The sequence below is a fragment of the Vulpes vulpes genome, chromosome X, assembly GCF_048418805.1.
Source record: "Vulpes vulpes isolate BD-2025 chromosome X, VulVul3, whole genome shotgun sequence".
In the NCBI taxonomy this organism is placed as follows: domain Eukaryota; kingdom Metazoa; phylum Chordata; class Mammalia; order Carnivora; family Canidae; genus Vulpes; species Vulpes vulpes.
In genome coordinates, this window is record NC_132796.1 from 80,305,811 (window position 1) to 80,314,726 (window position 8,916).

The window sequence follows — 8,916 nt, forward strand, 5'->3', positions numbered from 1 at the left end:
GTTACATTCATAGAAATTAGCCTGTTAGAAACAGAAAGTGTGAATTATTTGCGTTGTGTCTACACCATACCAAAACATATAGACAAAGGCAGGTGTCTGTAGATTTGAAGACATCAGAGAATTAATTGATTTTTGTCACCTTTGAGCTAAATGTGTGGGATCTTGCAAATAGCTAAAGGCTGTTCATTCCACTCAGGAGAAAAGTTTATTCATGCAACGAATATTGAGCCTCTGCACCATCCTATGTGCACCACACTGTACTTATGTCGAAATCCAGGAAGTATACTTCCCACTCTCAAAGAGTTTATGAATTAAGCCAGATCTGTGTACACAATCCAACAAATAACTACTATTTATCGAGCACTTCTTGGGTGCCAAGTACTATGACTCGACTTACCCCATCACCCTTCATTTGATCCTCACAGTAACCCTCTGAGGTTGCTCATTTACAGATGGGGAAATTGAACCTCAGAAGTGACTTCCTCAACATCACCCACATAGAGAGTGATGGAGTGAGGATTTAAACGACTGATTTCAACAACCATGCCATTGTGCTATACTGCCTCTCAATGTTACTATGTGATACCAAGGTTAGCGATGGATACAAGATGGTGATGTTAAAACTACAGTGGGTGGGATGGAAGTTAAACAAAAATAAGAACTTCATAATTAGGGAAAGATTGAGAAACACTAGATATTACCAAGTAAAAATGAAAAACCTTAATTTGTTTGCAACTGGGTCAAATACAGTATCAGACAATAGGTACTGATTTACTCACCACTCCACTAAAAAGTGAGCACTTCTGGAGTAGAAAACGAGTGCCATTCAATATCACACGACAGTTTAGCAAAGGAAGCAAAGTAGGATACCATGGATGGCTGCTTCTGCTAAGGGAATTTAGGAAAGCAGAATGTAATCTCCCAATTTAGAATTTGGCCAGGAGACAAGAGTCTAACGCCCCTACTTTTGTGAAAATAGCAAGGAATCTTTAATAAGCACCATAATCATGTCCTTATTTCTGCACTTCATTTAAAAGACACATCACTATCATGGATATCATGGCAGCCTAAGGGACTGATGCAATGGGAAACCCTAAGACAAGGACATCCCAGCTGAATAACAAAAATAGCTTTTCCCCCAAGGATGTTAAATGCCAATTTCGAACCTCACAAGCATAAAGAAATTAGGCAAACCCAAACCTGAGCTTTGCAGAAAATACACCATAACCTGACCACCAGGAGTTACTATCTGAAGCACTCTGTTGTATTGGCTGGCTAAAAATGGGAGAAAAAACACTCTAACCTTTTTCTCTGTGTTAACTTCTCCTGAGCCTGGCTCATCTCCTGTATCAACCTTAAGCCTCAACATGCTTTGCAAATCCCCTGGCAAGTAGTGGTGGTGGTGGTAATGCCTCCTTTTAGCCTTTGAGGAAATGCCTCTTCTTTCCTCATTTTCTTGCAAAGTCACCAGCATAGAAGTAAATGTATTTCATTCAAACATGAGTGAAATCTACAGATCAGATTCTGTGAAAATGGTGTTGTGGTTACTTTCTTATTTGCTTGTTTGTTTGCTTTTACATCTAAGCAAAGTGCACACTAGATGGAAAAACTGACCTTGCTCAGGCTTCTCTTGACTTGAAGTGTAAAGGTCAAAGTATGATAGAGCACATGTGTTTCTACCCGCCACTAACGCTGGAGTGAAGTGATAATACCCTCCAGAGGAAACGTTAAGGTATCTTCTGCTTTTTGTAACCAACTGTCAACTGGAAGGTAAAGATTCCATATTTCTTTTAAATAAAAGTAAATAGGCCATAGTCTCTTTGTCAACAAAGCACATTCAAACTATAAGCACTTCTGCATCTGCCTCTAAATTGCTATTAACTAACCCTTGTCAAATGTTTTGTTATACAACTGTGAAAAACTGCTTGAACAAAGGTTATGCACATTATTTGCTATGTGGTAAAGCTGGAAATTGAATTTAACCCAGTAGTTACTGATTATTTTATCATTACCTCAATGTATCCACATGTTTACAAATATAGTTATTTTTTTATTTCAGGAAAAAAAAGAGAATTGTTGTAATTCAATCAGGTAGTGAATACATGCTAACATTGCAAAATTATTTTCTTAGGTTTCCAGGGGTGTGAGTGGGACGAAGAATGTGCACATAGTTCAATGAGAAAAAACTTCCATTTATGCCCAAACAAGTGTTATTTTTATCCTCTGTCATCAAACTTTCTCAACTGTCATCCTTGAACAACTGCAAAATGTAATATTATTAGCCACCACTTTGATCTAACCTTGTACACATATAACACATGGTTGTGGTGGTGGAGGTGGTGATTAGTTCCCTTTTATAGTTGAATGAATATGCAAATAAATACCAGGATTCTTTACCTACTTTTCAATTCAGACTGATAAAACACATTTTCTTTTCTTTTCTTTTTTAAATAGATTTTTATCTATTTATTTACGACAGACACACAGAGAGAGGCAGGAACATAGGCAGAGGGAGAAGCAGGCTCCCTGCGGTAAGCCTAAAGTTGGACTGGATCCCAGGACCCCAGGATCATGACCTGAGCCAAAGGCAGATGCTCAACCACTGAGCCACCTAGGCATCTCACATTTTGTTTTCTTCGTGACAAAACAAATCTTCCCTCCTGGAATCTTTCTTGACCTAATGAACAAAACGTTAATAAGCCAAAGGACCAGGATCTACTTTGGACCATTTTCTACTTGTTTCATTTATATCTTCTATTGTCAACTAGAGTGCAGACTAATTGAATGCTGTCTTGTTAGCTATTTCCTTGAGGCAAAATTGTATAAACTCCTTAATGAGATTTAGATATGCTAATATCTACAACAAACATAGGAGAATTAACAAAACTCACTAGTTGTAGATTGGAAAGGGAAGCTTTATTGGGAGGAGATGATCACAAAGAGTATCCTGTGGCCAGTGGGAGGAGTCAAGTACACCTAAAACAGGAAAGTGTCTACCATAGTTTGGATACTCTTGCTTGACTCTTTTTCTCTTTTCGCTCTTCTTTAAAGACTTCATCTCCTCTTCTCTAGGCATATAATGGGGCACAAAAATGTATAAACCACAACTGTGCCCCCACTTATAAATTTAATTATAGACATTTAGTTATTTTTTTCTATAACTACTCTCATCATGTTCTGGAACTCCTACTCCAGTTGTTGGTGCACTTATAGACAGGTGAGACATAACGTCAAATAAAATATAAAAATACGTTCTGAAATAAAGTCCCTTCTTTGCAAATATTAGTTTAAAGTTAAAACTCCCCCAGGGCAGTGAGGAGAGGAGGATCTGAACCCCATAACCTTGGCTGGATCCTGGCTGAAGAGTAACTCATTGAGCCCCACTCTAGCCATTGGCTTAAAGGTCCATAATTTACAGTTTACTCTCTCACTATGGGCAATGCACAGTGATTGTGGCAGGTACCCAGCCATCTCTTCTTATTTACTTACTGGAACAATTTCACCATCTCCCAGAAAACCCCATGCCAAGATGAGCACTGGGTGTTATACTATATGTTGGCAAATCAAACTCCAATAAAGAAATATACAAAAAATAAAAAAAATTTTAAAAACCCCTACCAATAAGCACTTTCCATATTCCTTCCACTCCCCCTACCCCTGGAAACCAACAGTCTACTTTCTGTTCTTATAGATTTGCCTATTCTGGACATTTTCTATAAATGGAATCCTACAATATCTGTCCTTTTGTGGGCTGCCTCATTTTACTTAGTATACAGTTTTCAAGGTTGTTTCCTTGTCACAGCATCTATCAGTACATCATTCTTCTTTATGGCCAAATAATACTCCACTATGTGGATATACTAGATTTTATTCATTCATCGCTTGACTAAATAGTTGTTTCTATTTTTTGGCTATTATGAATAATTCTGCAGTGAACAGTCATGTATGACTTTTTGTGTGGATGTGTGTTTTTGTTTATCTTGTGTATGTATACCTAGTGGTGAGAATGCTGGGTTATGGTGACTCTACATTTAGCCTTTTGAGGAACTGCCAGACTGTTTCCAAACTGGCTGCACTATTTTAAAAGCCCCCTGCAGTATATGAGGCTTCCAATTTGTCCAAATCCTTGTCAAGGCGAGTTATCATTTTTAAAAATACATTATTGTAGCCATGCTAGTGGGTATTAAGTGGTATCTCAATTTAGTCTTAAAAAAGACTGTATTTTCAAGTAATCTCTACACCCAATGTGGGGCTCAAACTCATGACCCAAAGATCAAGAGTTGTGTGCCGCACAGACTGAGCCAGCCAGGTGCCCCTCAACGTAATCTTGATTTGCATTTCTCTAATGACTAACAATGTTGAATATCTTTTCATATGTTTATGGGCCATTTGTGTATCTTTTTTGAAGAAACATTTTTTAAATCCTTTGCCCATTTTTAAATTGAGTTATTCACCTTATTATTGAGTTATAAGAATTATTTTTATATTTTGGATATACCAGTCCCTCATTGCACCTGTCATTTTCAAATATTTTCCTCCATTCTGTGGGTTGTCTTTTTCATTTTCTTAACATTGTCATTTGAAACAAAAAAAAGTTTTTAATTTTGATGTAATCCAATTTATCATTTTTTCTTGTTCTTTTGATATTATGTATAAGAAACCATTGCCATGGTCAATGGTCATGAAGATTTTCACCTGTTACCTTTTAAAAGTTCCCATTTTATCTCATATATTTTGGTCCTTGATCCATTTTGAGTTAGCTTTTGTATATGTTATGAGGAAAGGTTCCAAATTTATTCTCTTACATGTGGATATCCGGTCATCCCAGTAACATTTGTTGAAAAGACTCCTTCTTCCCTATTGACCCTCCCTGTTGAAAGTTTTGGCACCCTCCTCAAAGAATCAATAAAAAATCAATAAAAGGATTTATTTCTGGACCTTCAATTCTACTCTATTGATCCATATGTTTATCCTTGTGCCAACATTACACTGTCTTGATTACTGTAACTTGGTAATACATTTTGAAACTGGGAAGTATGATCCATCTAAATTTGTTTTTCTTTCAAGATTGTTTTAGATGTTCTGGGACCCTTGCATTTCCATATTAATTTCAGGATCATCTTGTCAATTTCTGAAAGGTGCCAACTGGGATTTTGATAGGGGTTGCATTGAATATAGATAAATTTGAGAAATATAAACACCTTATCAATATAAGGCTTCCAGCCCATGAATATAGGATTTCCTTCCATTTATTATGTTCTTCTTTAATTTCTTTCAAGAATACTTTATTGTTTTCAGAGTCAATTTTGCACTGTTTTGTTAAATTTATTCCTAAGTATTTTCCTCTTTTGGATGTTACAGTAGATGGAATTGTTTTGTTTATTTAAATTTTGGATTATTCATGGTATAGAAACACAACTGATTTTTATATTGATCTTGTATCCATCCTACAACCTAGATGAACGGGTTTATTAGTTCTAACATTTTTTTTCTTGGATATAGGATTTTCTATATACAAGATCATGTCTTCTGCAAACAGATGTTTTTCCTTCTTCCTTTCTAATCAGGGTGCTTTCTCCCCTCCTCTTTCTTACCTAATTGCTGTGGCTAAAACCTCCAGTACAATGTCGAAAATAATTGGTGAGAGCAAACATCTCTGTCTCATTCCTGATCTTAAAAGGAAGGCTTTCAGTCTTTCACCATTAAGTACAATGTTAGTTTTGGGTTTTTACAGATACCCTTTGTTAGGTTGAGGAAGTTCCTTTCTATTTACAGTTTGTTGGGTGTCTTTTTGTTCTGAAAGGTTAGATTTGGTCTAAAGCTTTTCTGTGTCTAATGAAAAGATCATGTGTTTTTTGTCCTTTATTCTGTTGATATGGTGTGTTACATTAATTGATTTTTGAATGTTAAACCAACCCCCAATACTGGGATGAATCCTGTTTGATCACAGTGTATAACTCTTTTTTATGTTTCCAGGTCAATTTGTTGGTATTTTGTTGAGGACTTCTTGCATCTATATTCATAATTAATATTGGTCTGAGTTTTACTGTGACATCTTTGGCGTTGGTATCAGGATAATACTGGCCTTATAGAATGAGTCAGGAAGTTTCTTTCTTCTTTTAATTTTTGGATGAGTTTGAGAGGAACTGGTGTTAATTTGTGTTTTTTTTAAATAAATTAATTTTTTATTGGTGTTCAATTTACCAACATACAGAATAACACCCAGTTCTCATCCCATCAAGTGTCCCCCTCAGTGCCCGTCACCCATTCACCCCCACCCCCTGCCTTCCTCCCCCTCCATCACCCCTAGTTCATTTCCCAGAGTTAGGAGTCTTTATGTTCTGTCTCAATTTGTTTTGTTTTGTTTTGTTCCATTGACTCAATCTGATTACTTGCTATATGACTATTAAGATTTTCAATTTCTCTTTGAGTCAGTTTTGGTAGTTTGAGTGTTTCTAGGAATTTGTCCATTTCATTTAGACTTCTAATTTTTGAGATAAAATTTATAAAATTTTTCATAATATTCTATTCTAGTCCTTTTTATTTCTATAAGGTCTGTATTGATGTCCTCTTTCATTTCTTATTTTAGTAATTTGAATCTTCTTTTTTTTCTTGGTCAGTCTAACAGAAGGCTTGTCAATTTTGCTAGTCTTTTCAAAGAGCCAACTTTTGTTAATTTTCTTTATTTTTAATTCTCCATTTCATTTGTCTCTTCTAATCTTTATTATTTTTTATTTGTTTACTTGGGCTTAATTTGCTCTTCTTTTCTAGTTTCTTAGAAAATATTCCATGTTTACTTGAGAAGAATTTGTGTTTTACTGTTGTTGGTTGGAATGATCTGTATATGTCTCTTAGGTCCACTTGATCTACAGTGCTATTCAAATACACTGTTTCCTTATTGATCCTCTGTCTGGATGATCTATCCATGGTTGAGAGAAGTACGTAAAGGCCCCAACTATTATTATACTACCAGTTTATTTCTCTTTCTTAGATCTGTTAGTTTTCACTTTATATATTTAGGTGCTCTAATATTGGGTGCATAAATAATTACAATTGTATCTTCTTGATGGATTGATCACTTTATCATTATGTAATGACCTTTGTTTCTTATTGCCATTTTTAGTTTAAAGTCTATTTAGAATGGTATAAATATAGCTGTCTCTGCTTTTTTTTCTGGTTACCATTTGCTTGAAATGACTTTTTCTATCCCTTCACTCTCTAAGGCTAAAGTGAGTTTCTTGTGGGCAGCATATTGTTAGATCTAGTTTTTTGTTTTCAAACCATTTGGCCATTCTATGTCTTTTGATTGGGGAATTTGATCCATTTACATTCAATTATTTATCAGTAAGGACTTCAACTGCCACTTTGTTCATTTTTTCTAGTATTGTAGATCCTGTTCCTTATTTCTTATCCTGCTGTCTCTTTTTCATGTTTGGATACATTTTCTCTTCTAGTTTCCTAAGGTTGAAGGGTAGGTTATTGATTTGAAATGTTTCTTCTTTTTATTTTATTTTTATAAAGATTTTATTTATTTATTCATGAGACACACACACACACACACACACAGAGACAGAGACAGAGAGAGAGAGAGAGGGGAGAGAGAGAGGCAGAGACACAGGCAGAGGGAGAAGCAGGCTCCATGCAGGGAGCCCGACGTGGGACTTGATCCCGGGTCTCCAGGATCAGGCCCCGGGCTGAAGGTGGCGCTAAACTGCTGAGCCACCCGGGCTGCCCTGTTTCTCCTTTTTAAATAAAGGTCTTACAGCTATATAGTTCCCTCTAAGTACTGCTTTAGCTGTATTGACTAAGTTTTGGTGTGTTATGATTTTCTTTCATTTATCACAAAATATTTTCTAATTTCCCTCGGGTTTTTTTTTTTCTTTGCACCGTTGGTTATTTGGGAGTATGTTATTTCCACGTATTTGTGAATTTCCCAAATCTCTTTATTTATTTCTAATTTTATTCTTTTGTGCTAGAGAATATACTTTGTATGATTTAGATCATTTTAAATGTTTGAGGCTTGTTTTATGGCCTAGCATATAGTCTATCTTGGAGAATGTTCCATATGCACTTGAAAAGATTGTTTTCTGCAGTTATTGAGTGGAATGCTCTATAGATGTATGTGAGGTTTAGTTGGTGTATAGTGTTGTTCAAGCCTTCTTTTTTACTTATTGAGGTGAAAGTGAATCATGCATAGCCAAAGTAAAGATTTGGGCTTTTATGCAAAGAGCCAAAAGAGAAGCCATTGAAGGATTCAATAAGATCAATCTTGCTGCTATTAGAGGAAAACAGAGAGGAGGTAAGGAGGCCAGTCAAGAAACGTCCATAATCCTGGATAGGCCACATTGGACCTAGGTGGTAGCAGTTAAGATGAAACAAAGGGAGGTATTCTACATGAATTTTACAGGTTGAGTCAATAATGCTAATATAGATGTGTTATTGAGGTGAGGTAAAGAAAGGAATTATGAATGATGCCTAGATTTCTTGCTTAAGTAGCTGAATCAGTGTGGTGACATACTGAGATGGAGAAGATAGGGACAGAGCTGGTTGGAGGAGGTATCAAGAGTTTGTGGAATAAGAAGTTTAAGATATCTGTTAGATATCCAAATGGAGATGTCAAATAGACGGTCAAATGTACATGTCTCAAGCTCAAATGAGTGTGTTGACTATAGAGAAATAAATTTGAGAATTATCAGCACATAGATGGTAATAAAAGCCCTGTCTGGATGACATGACTTACAGAAGGGATAAAGGGGAAAAAAAGGACCCAGAGTCAAGTCTTGAAGTATCACAGTATTAGGAGAAATCTGCAAAGGAGACTAAACAAGAGTGATCAGTGAGGTAGGGGAAAACCCGCAGTGTCATGTTCCAATATGCAGAGAAGAAAATGTTTTAAGATGCAGGAAGTTCAAGTAA